General features: G+C 41.5%; 1 long non-coding RNA gene across 1 annotated transcript; it reads left to right on the forward strand.

Annotated features, from left to right (window-relative positions):
* The first annotated feature begins 2,374 nt into the window (after positions 1–2,374).
* LOC129632072 (uncharacterized) lies at positions 2,375–9,183 on the forward strand. The gene is made up of 3 exons (XR_008704293.1): positions 2,375–2,576; positions 4,724–4,842; positions 8,938–9,183. It is a non-coding gene; the product is annotated as an uncharacterized LOC129632072 (long non-coding RNA).
* Positions 9,184–10,108: the final 925 nt, after the last annotated feature.

Consider the following 10,108-nt stretch of genomic DNA (forward strand, 5'->3'; position numbering starts at 1 on the left):
TTTCCTTCCAACCTTTTAAAACTTTTCTTTAAAACTGGGGACCACAGGACCTCCATTGTAGGAATATTGTGAAGAATAAATATAATTACATAAATGTCTGGCTTTGACACAGAAAATGTGGATTCTTTTTTTTTTTTTTTTTTTTCTTGTTTTCTCTGGGGTCAAGATCAGCTTTAGAAAAACAACCATAAAGAGCTATCCCCTTGGGTGGTGTAAAGAAAAGGCATGAAGCCTATTCTTTACAAGTTCTTCTTAGACCACAGGGAAGAGATGTAACTGTGGACTCTGAGTCTTATAAGGAGAGATGTATTCCTTTTTAAAAAAAAATGTATTTATTTGTTATTTTTAATTTTGGTTGCACTTGGTCTTTGCTGCTGCATGCTGGCTTTCTCTAGTTGCTGGAAGCAGGGGCTACTCTTCATTGCAGTTCGTGGGCTTCTCATTATGGCAGCTTCTCTTGTTGTAGAGCAGGGCTCTAGGCACATGGACTCAGCAAGCATGTACGTAAGCTTAGTTGCCCAGAGGCATGTGGAATCTTCCCAGACTAGGGATCAAACCCCTGTCCCCTGTGTTGGCAAGTGGGTTCTTATTCATTGCACCTGCCACCCAGGGAAGTCCAAGGAGAGATGTATTCCTGAATTTATTTCCCAGAGCCAAGCATAGATATAAAGCCACTCATGGACCACATTGTCGGTACTGAGCCCGAGTCATAAAATGAGCCATGACTTTAGGACAGGAAACCCTGAGTTTGGGGCTCTAATTCAGGATGGTTCCCTCTCACATGCCCAGATATGACTCCACCCTGCCCTCCGTGCTGGAGAGGAAATGAAATATGCCAGGGCAGGGCCTGGCAAAGAGCCCATTGAATGAGGAGTGATGGCATGATTATTTTTTGGCTTAAGCAAAGTGGATTTATTATAACATGTAACAAGTCCAGAAGGTAGGGAGGCTATGTTCCTTGTTATTTAAAGCGGCTCCATGATGTTATCAGGGCCCAGATGTTTTTGAATCTTTGCCTTCTGTCATTCTCAATATATGGATCTCATTCTCCACCTGGTTTCCCTGCAGTGCCCCCAAACTCTCAGAATATCAAGATAAAGTAAAAAAAAAAAAAAAAAAAAGAAAAGAAACCAAACAGACTTCTTTATTTTTAAAAGGTTTTTCTAACAATTTTATTTATTGTTCTGAGTTTGACTATTTTATTATTTAAAAATATTTTTTTATTGGAGTCTAGTTGATTTACAATGTTACCTTAACAACAATGTTGCGTTAACTTCAGGCATAGAGCAAAGTGTTTGTTATACATATACATACATCCACTCTAGATTTGAGCATGCCATTATTTTTAACATTAGTCATTGGTGCCCGCAGGGAGAGGGTTGCCACCTTGCTTCTCCCCAGCTGACTGAAGGCCAATGCCTGAAGAAGGAAAAACCTAAATTGATTACATTTCTTACCTGGGGACTGTCTTTTCTGTCTGAGTATGCGACCACCTGCTTGAACTCACTCCTCTTTTCTTTCCCTTATATGTAATGCTGTTTTTTGACAAAGGAAAGCTCACTCCAAAATATCAGGAAGTCTGTTTTTTTCTCAGCATCCTGCTTGGCTTGTGGGATCTCGGTTCCTCAGCCATATATTGAACCCGAGCCCCCCGCATTGGAAATGCCAAGTCCTAACCTCTGGACCATCAGGAAAGTCCCTGGATGTCTGTGTTCTTATTCCACATTTTTAGTTCTCATTATCTCTTGTCTAGTTTCCCATCTCCACATGTGGTGTTGTTGTTTAGTCGCTAAGTCATGTCCGACTCTTTGCACCCCCATGGACTGTAGCCCACCAGGCTCCACTGTCCATGGAATTCTCCAGGCAAGATTACCAGAGTGGGTTGTGATCTCCTCTTCCAGGGCATCTTCTCAACCCAGGGATCAAACCCACATCTTCTGCATTGGCAGGTGGATTCTTTTTTTACCACTGAGCAACCTGGAAGCCCCTCTCTACATTGTACTTGTTCCTAATGACTTATGTTCATTCACCACAACACATGGGATTCTGTGGCATTATCACAGAATCTGCCCTGATGTTCATGGCTCTGTACTCCTTCAAGGCAGATTGAAGTGTGTGTGTGTGGGACTCCCTTAAATCAGGCTGGTCCCCAGTTGCTGTGTGTGTTGGCTACTAAAGCTTCTTACCTGTATATCTCTCAGGAGTTTTGCCCTTCATTAAAGAGCAGTCTGACCTACAAGGCTATCACCTGAATGGCTAGCGATCAATGATTGACAGGAGTGGGGCCTGTAAACCCAGCCTATGGTCTCAGTGAGGAGTTAACTCTGTGCTACAGTGTGCTACAGTCCCTGGGACTGCAAGGAGATCCAACCAGTCCATCCTAAAGGACATCAATTCTGAATATTCATTGGAAGGGCTGATGCTGAAGCTGAAACTCCAATACTTTGCCCACCTGATGTGAAGAACGGATTCCTTGGAAAAGGCTCTGATGCTGGGAAAGATTGAAGACAGGAGAAGGGGATGACAGAGGATGAGATGGTTGGATGGCATCACCGACTCAATGGACCTGAGTTTGAGTAAGCTCTGGGAGTTGGTGATGGACAGGGAAGCCTGGTGTGCTGCAGTCCATGGGGTCGCAAAGAGTCAGACATGACTGAGCCACTGAACTGAACTGAACAGTGTGTGTACCAGGGCCCCCTTGTGGGAACAGGCTTGCTTAGCCTCTCTCCTGCCGCACCTGCCTACCTCCCTCCCTCTCTCCTGAGAGTGCTCTCAGTTAAGCAGCTTGACAGCTTCTCCATCACAGCCTCTGCTCCATGGGAACCTGACCTAAAATGCTGATTATCCTGCTTCGTAATGAACAAGAGGCTTAGCTTAAAGGCACGAGACCCCAAATCTGAGCCGCTAAGGACTGATGTTCCAGTTATCATAGACATCTCTGAGATGGAGTGTGTGTGTGGGGGGGTGGGGGGGGCGGTCCCTTCAGCATCATGTGCTTGGCACTGGAAACCGGAAATGGCATGGAGGTCTTCCCATGGGCCATTATTCTGGATATTTGGAAATGGATTGATGGGAATCATTGAAAATGACATCTCTCCTCCTTCCTCCATTCCTCCTCCCTCCCTTCCTTTTTTCCTTTTTTTTTTTTTTTCCCTTTTACCATAACATAGTACCGGGGTCCAGCTCTGGTAGGAGCCAGGGATTCCCTTGGGAGGACAGTGTTGGCGATTAGAATAGCAAAGGCTGAGAGATTTATTAGAGGCTCATTATAACTGGTTTATGCGGGAAATCAATAAAGTTCGTAGCACCGAACTTGCTCTGACTACGGAGGCCGCAGGCGCTTTCTCGAATAGCGGAAGGTGCCTCACCTTGGGCGCCTTCTCGAGTGGGTCTTAGAAGCCCAGAGGACCCCCACGCTCCAATTAAATGTCTTGAAGGAAGATCAGAAGAGAAAAGGAGGAAAAGGAAACAAGAAAGAACGACAAGGGGAGACTGAGCTTCAGTGAGCAAGGCCCGCACTTTATTTTCCAAAGTAGTTTTTATACCTTAAGTTGTGCACAGAGGATAATGGGGGAAGGGGTAGAGTCATGCAAGGTCAGCAGTCCTTGATCCTTATTGAAGCCAGGCTTTCTTTCTTCAAATTTATCATATGCAAAAGTTTTAGGTGATTTACATCATCTTCTGGCCAGGAAGCCTGTTAACATTTTATGACCCTTTCTTCAGAAAACTTATTTTTCTCTCAAGGTGATTATTCTAAAGCCAGGCACCACCCTCCGAAAGCATTAGATAAAGTTGCATTCCTATAGGGCAAAAGTGTGGTGGGCTATAAAAAGAAAAGAATCAACTCAAGGGTCCAAGGTTACAAACATTAAAGCTACTACTTACATTTCTATACACCAACTATATTAATCAATACACTCCCAGGGACACAGTAGGTAAGGGATATGGAAACTTGGCAGCAAGCATTAGCTCAACAAAGAAATCCTCTATTAGTTCTATTCTAACAATTTTAACTCTGAGAAGCTCTGCATTGTTAGAATATCTTAAGCTTCCTGTGCCTCTGGTGGTTGGGAGGCTGTGAATCTGAACAAACCTGTCAGGCAAGCTAGAAAGTCATCAGGGGGTTTGAATTGAAACACTCCTATTATGCCCAGGAGACTTATTAACTAGAGCTCTAAATTGATTTTCTTACAGAGAAAGGTGGTCGGGGATAACTCCCCGTTAATGTCAGAAGAGTTGGTGAAAGTCGTAAAATAGTAAAACAGACAGATTTTGGTTTTGGGTAGATGCTCGGGCAGGTCCAGGGGGGCCCCTTGAGCCCTGACTCGCCTTTGCATATCAGGCCTCTCCCCATGACCTTTGTTATGGGTGGGAACTCCCGTGCTGGCTCCCGGCAACATAGTAAAAATGGACTCTAAGGTCATACTGCTAATCTATAGCCCCACCTCTCCCTTCAAATACAGCAGCTCCTTCCTCAGAACTACAAAAGGCATGTACCTGAGCCTTTGAAAGTAAGATGCTGTTTAATGCCTCCTTTTCTGAGAAGGCTTTGTGCTTAGCAGTAAAGTAGGAGTTGAGAGTAGGAGACATGGAGAAGCCATGTTTGGGTTCAAAGGTTCCTACATCACTGTCCTGTAATTTTAGGTAATTTATTAAGTTTTTCTCATCTGTAACAGATGATGATAATAACACTTCTTTTATTTCTTTATTCCCCACCATACAGCTTGAAGGACCTTAGTTTCCTGACCAGTGATCAAACCCATGCTCCCTGCAGTGGAAACACGGAGTCTTAACCACTGGACTGCTAGGAAAATCCCAACATTTATTTTTAAAGAGAAATTAGTAAGTTACACTATTACATAAAGTACTATACTTAGAACTTCCTCCCTTGGTTTAATTCTCCAGGCAAGGATACTGGAGTGGGTAGCCATTCCCTTCTCCAGGGAATCTTCCTGACCCAGGAATCAAACCAGGGTCTCCTGCATTGCAGGCAGATTCTTTACCAGTTATCAGGGAAGCCCATTTTAAAAGAGAAATTAGTAAGTTAAAGTATCACACGAAGTACTATACTTAGAACATTGCCATCCTCCCCTGTTTTTATGTACTCGACACACATATTTGAGTCAGTCATACCTCCCCCTCCATGACTTCCAGAGTTTATGCTTAGCATGAACAAACAATTAATTTTCCAAACCAGAAAGGTTTAGAATGAAAAGGGGCTCTAATCAAACTCCACGGGTGCATTTTTGCCTTTCTTCTTGCAATATTCGTATTGAATTGCTACTGAATGTGTCTTTTCTACCTCAATAAGAACACTGGCTCCCACCATCAACGCATTTATTCACATTTTCGGTGCAGCAAAATATAGTTTCAGAATTGCTTCAACCACAGAAAACACACCTACTAAACGGAGTTCCAGATTTGTTTGCAGTTAATTTGCTATTCTCTTCCACCACCTACCTCACCCAAGACTGAGGGTGTCTATTCAAATATTGTCTTGTTTTCTTTTCGTTCTTTCCTCAATGCGGTTATGGTAGTCATTGAAGTCCAACTGGGTTCATTGGTTTCAATTTTAGTTTTTTTTTTAATCCTTTCCCATCCTTTCTGATTTTATTTTATTCTTGGAAAATGTAGAACGTTTTAAACATGGTTTTAAAAAAGTCAAAGTATGTACATTTTTTTTTTTAATTAGAGAAGTGTCATTCCCTCCCTTAACTCTTTTAGTCTGTGAGCATCTATTTTCCATTCAGGACTGGTAATCTCCCTTGTGGAAAGGTCACAACAAGGCTCCAGTTTGTGCCCTTGTTGAGTGTAGGCAGAGGAGAGGGGAAGGGCTGTAGATTGGAAGGCCTCAAGTTCCACAGAATGACTGTGGATCACTCTGGTGGTGGTAGTAGCTTAGTCACTATGTCCTGTCCAACTCTTGCAACCCCATGGACTGTAGCCCACCAGGCTTCTCTGTCCAAGGATTTCCCGGGCAAGAATACAGGAGTGGGTTGCCATTAACTTCTCCAGGGGATTTTCCTGACCCAGGAATAGAACTCAGGTCCCCTGCATTGCAGGCAGATTCCTTACCCACTAAGCCACCAGGAAAGCCCATGGATCACTCTATTTATTGCCAATTCCCTGCCAGGGACTCCACTTTAAAACCTAAAGAAGCAGAACTTGGTAGGGAGATTTCTTCCATCATCTGCCACCTGGGGTTTGGTGGAGAAAGAAAGGAATGAGTATCTGGGCAGAGTTGGTAACCCTACATCTGTTTTCATAATTTTCTCAATTCAGCAAGGCTTTTAATTTTCCTGGATCAACCCCTCCAAAGTCACGTCACTTGAGATTTAAAAAAAATTATTTATTTGATTTGCCTTCCGTGGTGGCTCAGTGGTAAAGAATCTGCCTGGCAATGCAGGAGACATGGGTTCAATTCCTGGGTTGGGAAGATTCCCCTGGAGTAAGAAATGGCAACCTGCTCCAGTATTCTTGCCTGGGAAATCCCATGGACAGAGAAACCTGGAGGGCTTACATGGAGTCACAAAAGAATCAGACTCAACTTAGCAACTAAACAACAACAATTTATGTTATTATTTATTTGGCTGCACTGGGTCTTAGTTGTGGTATGCAGGATCTTTTTTCTTTTTTATGTTTTATTTTATTTATTTATTTTTAAAATTAATTTATTTATTATAATTGGAATTACTTTACAATATTGTGGTGGTTTTTGCCATACATTGACATGAATCAGCCATGTACATGTGTCGCCCTGTCCCGAACTCCCCTCCCACCTCCCTCCCCATTCCATCCCTCTGGGTTGTCCCAGTGCACTGGCTTTTAGTGCCCTATTTCATGCATCGAACTTGGACTCGTCATCTATTTCACATATGGTAACATACATGTTTTAAATGCTATGCTCTCAAATCATCCCACCCTCGCTATCTCTCACAGAGTCCCAAAGACTGTTCTTTACATCTATGTCTCTTTTGCTATCTCTCATATAGGGTCATCGTTACCATCTTTCTAAATTCCACATATATTCGTTAATATACTATATTGGTGTTTTTCTTTCTGACTTACTTCACTCTGTATAATATGCTCCAGTTTCATCCACCCCATTCGAACTGACTCAAATGCATTCTTTTTAACAGCTGAGTAAGTTCCATTGTGCATATGTACCAAAACTTTCTTATCCATTCATCTGCTGATGGACATCTAGGTTGCTTCCATGTCCTAGCTATTGTAAACAGTGCGTGCAGGATCTTTTAACTGTGGCATATGAACTCTTAATTACTTTTGGCATGTGAGATGTTGTTTCCTGACCAAGGATGGAAACTGGGCCCCCTACATTGGAAGCTGGAGTCTTAGCCACTCATTGGACCACCAGGGAAATCCCCACCTAGGGCATTATTATCTAATATTATGGATATTGGGTCAATATATATCCTTGAAATACTATACAGGGGAGCAACAAGTATAGAATATCAAAGGTCTCTCTCCAAAATTATCATCTTTCTTGACCACATTTACCAATATTAGTTTCATTTACATCTTTTCTACTTTTATCAAGTATAGTTACTTTTATTTTATTTTATTAATTTATTCTTTTATCTTCATGCTATGTTCCCTCTACTGTCTTAAGCAAAATTAAGCAAAATACATAAGTTAATTAAATATTTTTTTTCATAGTTTAAAATTATTCCTTTAAATCTATCAAATCAGGCAGGCTGAGCATGTTATTCAAATTCTCTATATTTTGTTTATTTTGGGAACTCAGTGACATTTTTCAGATAGATATCTGTTAAACTGCATCTTGTATCCTTCTATTTCCTAAAGCCTTTTACTATAAAAAGGAAATTGTCAGTTCAAAATCCTACAGGGTTAAGGGACTTTCCTGGTGATCTAGTGGTTAAGACTCTTTGCTTCCAATGCAGGGGCCACAGGTTTGATCCCCAGTTGGGGAACTAAGATATCACATGCTGCACGATGTGGCAAAAAAAAAAAAAAAATCCTACAAGGTCAAGCCATTAACGTGAATAAATAAAGCTTGTTACAATGAATTAGAGGATGCCTTCCCAGTCAATAGAGGTGACATTACCTAGCTCCATTTACTATTTTTCATGGGAAAACACTGGCCATGACTATAGCATTTTCTAATTTTTAAAGAGAAAACAAAAAAAAAAATCTAGATTGTTCAGAAGTTGGCATTTAATCTAAAATTTATAAAGCACAGAATGGGAAAAAGAAGAGACGTATTGGTGCCATAACTGCCCATTTTCTGCCACTGTGTAGCCTATGTTTAGACAAATATCATTCATAAATACATATCCACATTGCTGTTCTTCAATTGCTAAGTTGTGTGAGACTCTGCAATGCCACAGACTGCAGCACTCCAGGCTTCCCTGTCCTTCACTATCTCCTAGAATTTGCTGAAACTCCTGTCCATTGAGTCAATTATGTCATCCAATCATCTCACCCTCTGCTGCCCCATTCTTTTGCCTTCAACTTTTCCCAGCATCAGGGTCTTTTCCAGTGAGTCAGCTCTTCACATCAGGTGGCCAAAGTATTGGAGCTTCAGCTTCAGCATCAATCCTTCCAATGACTATTTAGGGTTGATTTCCTTTAGGATGGACTGGTTTGATCTCCTTGCAGTCCAAGGAACTCTCAAGAGTCTTCTCCAACACCACAGTCTGAAAGCATCAATTCTTTGGTGCTCAGCCTTCTTTATGGTCCAACTCTCACATCTGTTCATGACTACTGGAAAAACCACATACCTACATAAAATGCTAGCAAATCATTTACAACTTGGAAAATAGCTAGTTTATTCTTTCAAGATAGTTTTAATCAATATATATATGCCCAAATCTGAAGTAGGATTTTACAAATATGAATCAAGGTAAAATTTGCCACATGAAGGAAAAATAATACACATCTTATCTTTCCCTCTAGACCATCTGGCTTTGAATAAAATAAGCTGCTGGATGTTGACGTTATGGCTCCTGGTGAGTTGGTATTGGGGATTCTCTTTCTCTTCCAGACTGGAGTTGGGCTCTTAGGGAATTTTTCACTCCTTTATTTTTATATGTTGACCTTGTTTACAAAACACAGTCAGAGGCCCACAAATGTAATTCTCAAGCAATTGACCTTAGCCAACTCCCTGGTCCTTTTCTCTAGGGGAATCCCTCAGACACTGGATGCTTTTGGTTTGAAACATTTCCTGGGAGAAGCTGAATGTAAGGTTAGCTTTTATACTCACAGAGTGGCCCGGGGGGTTTCCCTCTGTACCACCTGCCTCTTGAGTGGCTTCCAGGCTATCACAATCAGCCCTAGTAATTCCAGCTGGGCAAAACTCAAACTTGAAGCTCCAAAATTTGTTCAACCTGCCTGTTCCCTCTGTTGGATTGTTCATCTCCTGATAAATGTTGTTGTGCCCATGAAACTGACTCACCAGATAATTACTGCAAATGTAACAGAAAATCAAAGTTTTGGATTGTGTTCTGCAAAAATGCCTGATTCATTTTTGACCTCAATCTATGCATTCCTGTTTCCTTTCCTTGATATGTTGTGTTTGGTAACCATGGGTTGGGCCAGTGGTTCCATAGTGCTCTTCCTGCAAAGACATAAGCAGAGAGTCCGGTATATTTACCACAATAGTCTCTCTCCCAGAGCATCCCAGGAGGCTTTTGCCATTCGCACTGTCCTGCTTCTGGTGAGCTCATTTGTTTCCTTTTATTCTCTCTCCTCCGTCTTATCACTTTATATGACTTGCTTTGTCCACCCCAACTTGCAACTAGTAAATGTCAGTGCATTCCTGGCTGCTTGTTTTCCAGCTCTCAGCCCCTTTGTGCTCATCAGCTGTGATACTCAAATCTTCAGAACCTGCCTTGTTATTTGTGGTAAAACAAAAATCTCCAAATAGTCCTTTTACAAATAGCTACCACTCATTCAACACTTTTTAAGCACTCAATATTTGGTGACTGAGTTTAACTATAGACTCATCTAAAATGTATTATTTTTCAATGTGATTTGTGATTTAGTTTAATTTTCTATATGCCTTTGTATTTTCTCTTTGCATATTGTCTTTCAATGCAGCCAATATGTTTTCCTCTACCCAAGAAAA

This window comes from Bubalus kerabau, chromosome 17, assembly GCF_029407905.1.
Source record: "Bubalus kerabau isolate K-KA32 ecotype Philippines breed swamp buffalo chromosome 17, PCC_UOA_SB_1v2, whole genome shotgun sequence".
Lineage (NCBI taxonomy): Eukaryota > Metazoa > Chordata > Mammalia > Artiodactyla > Bovidae > Bubalus > Bubalus kerabau.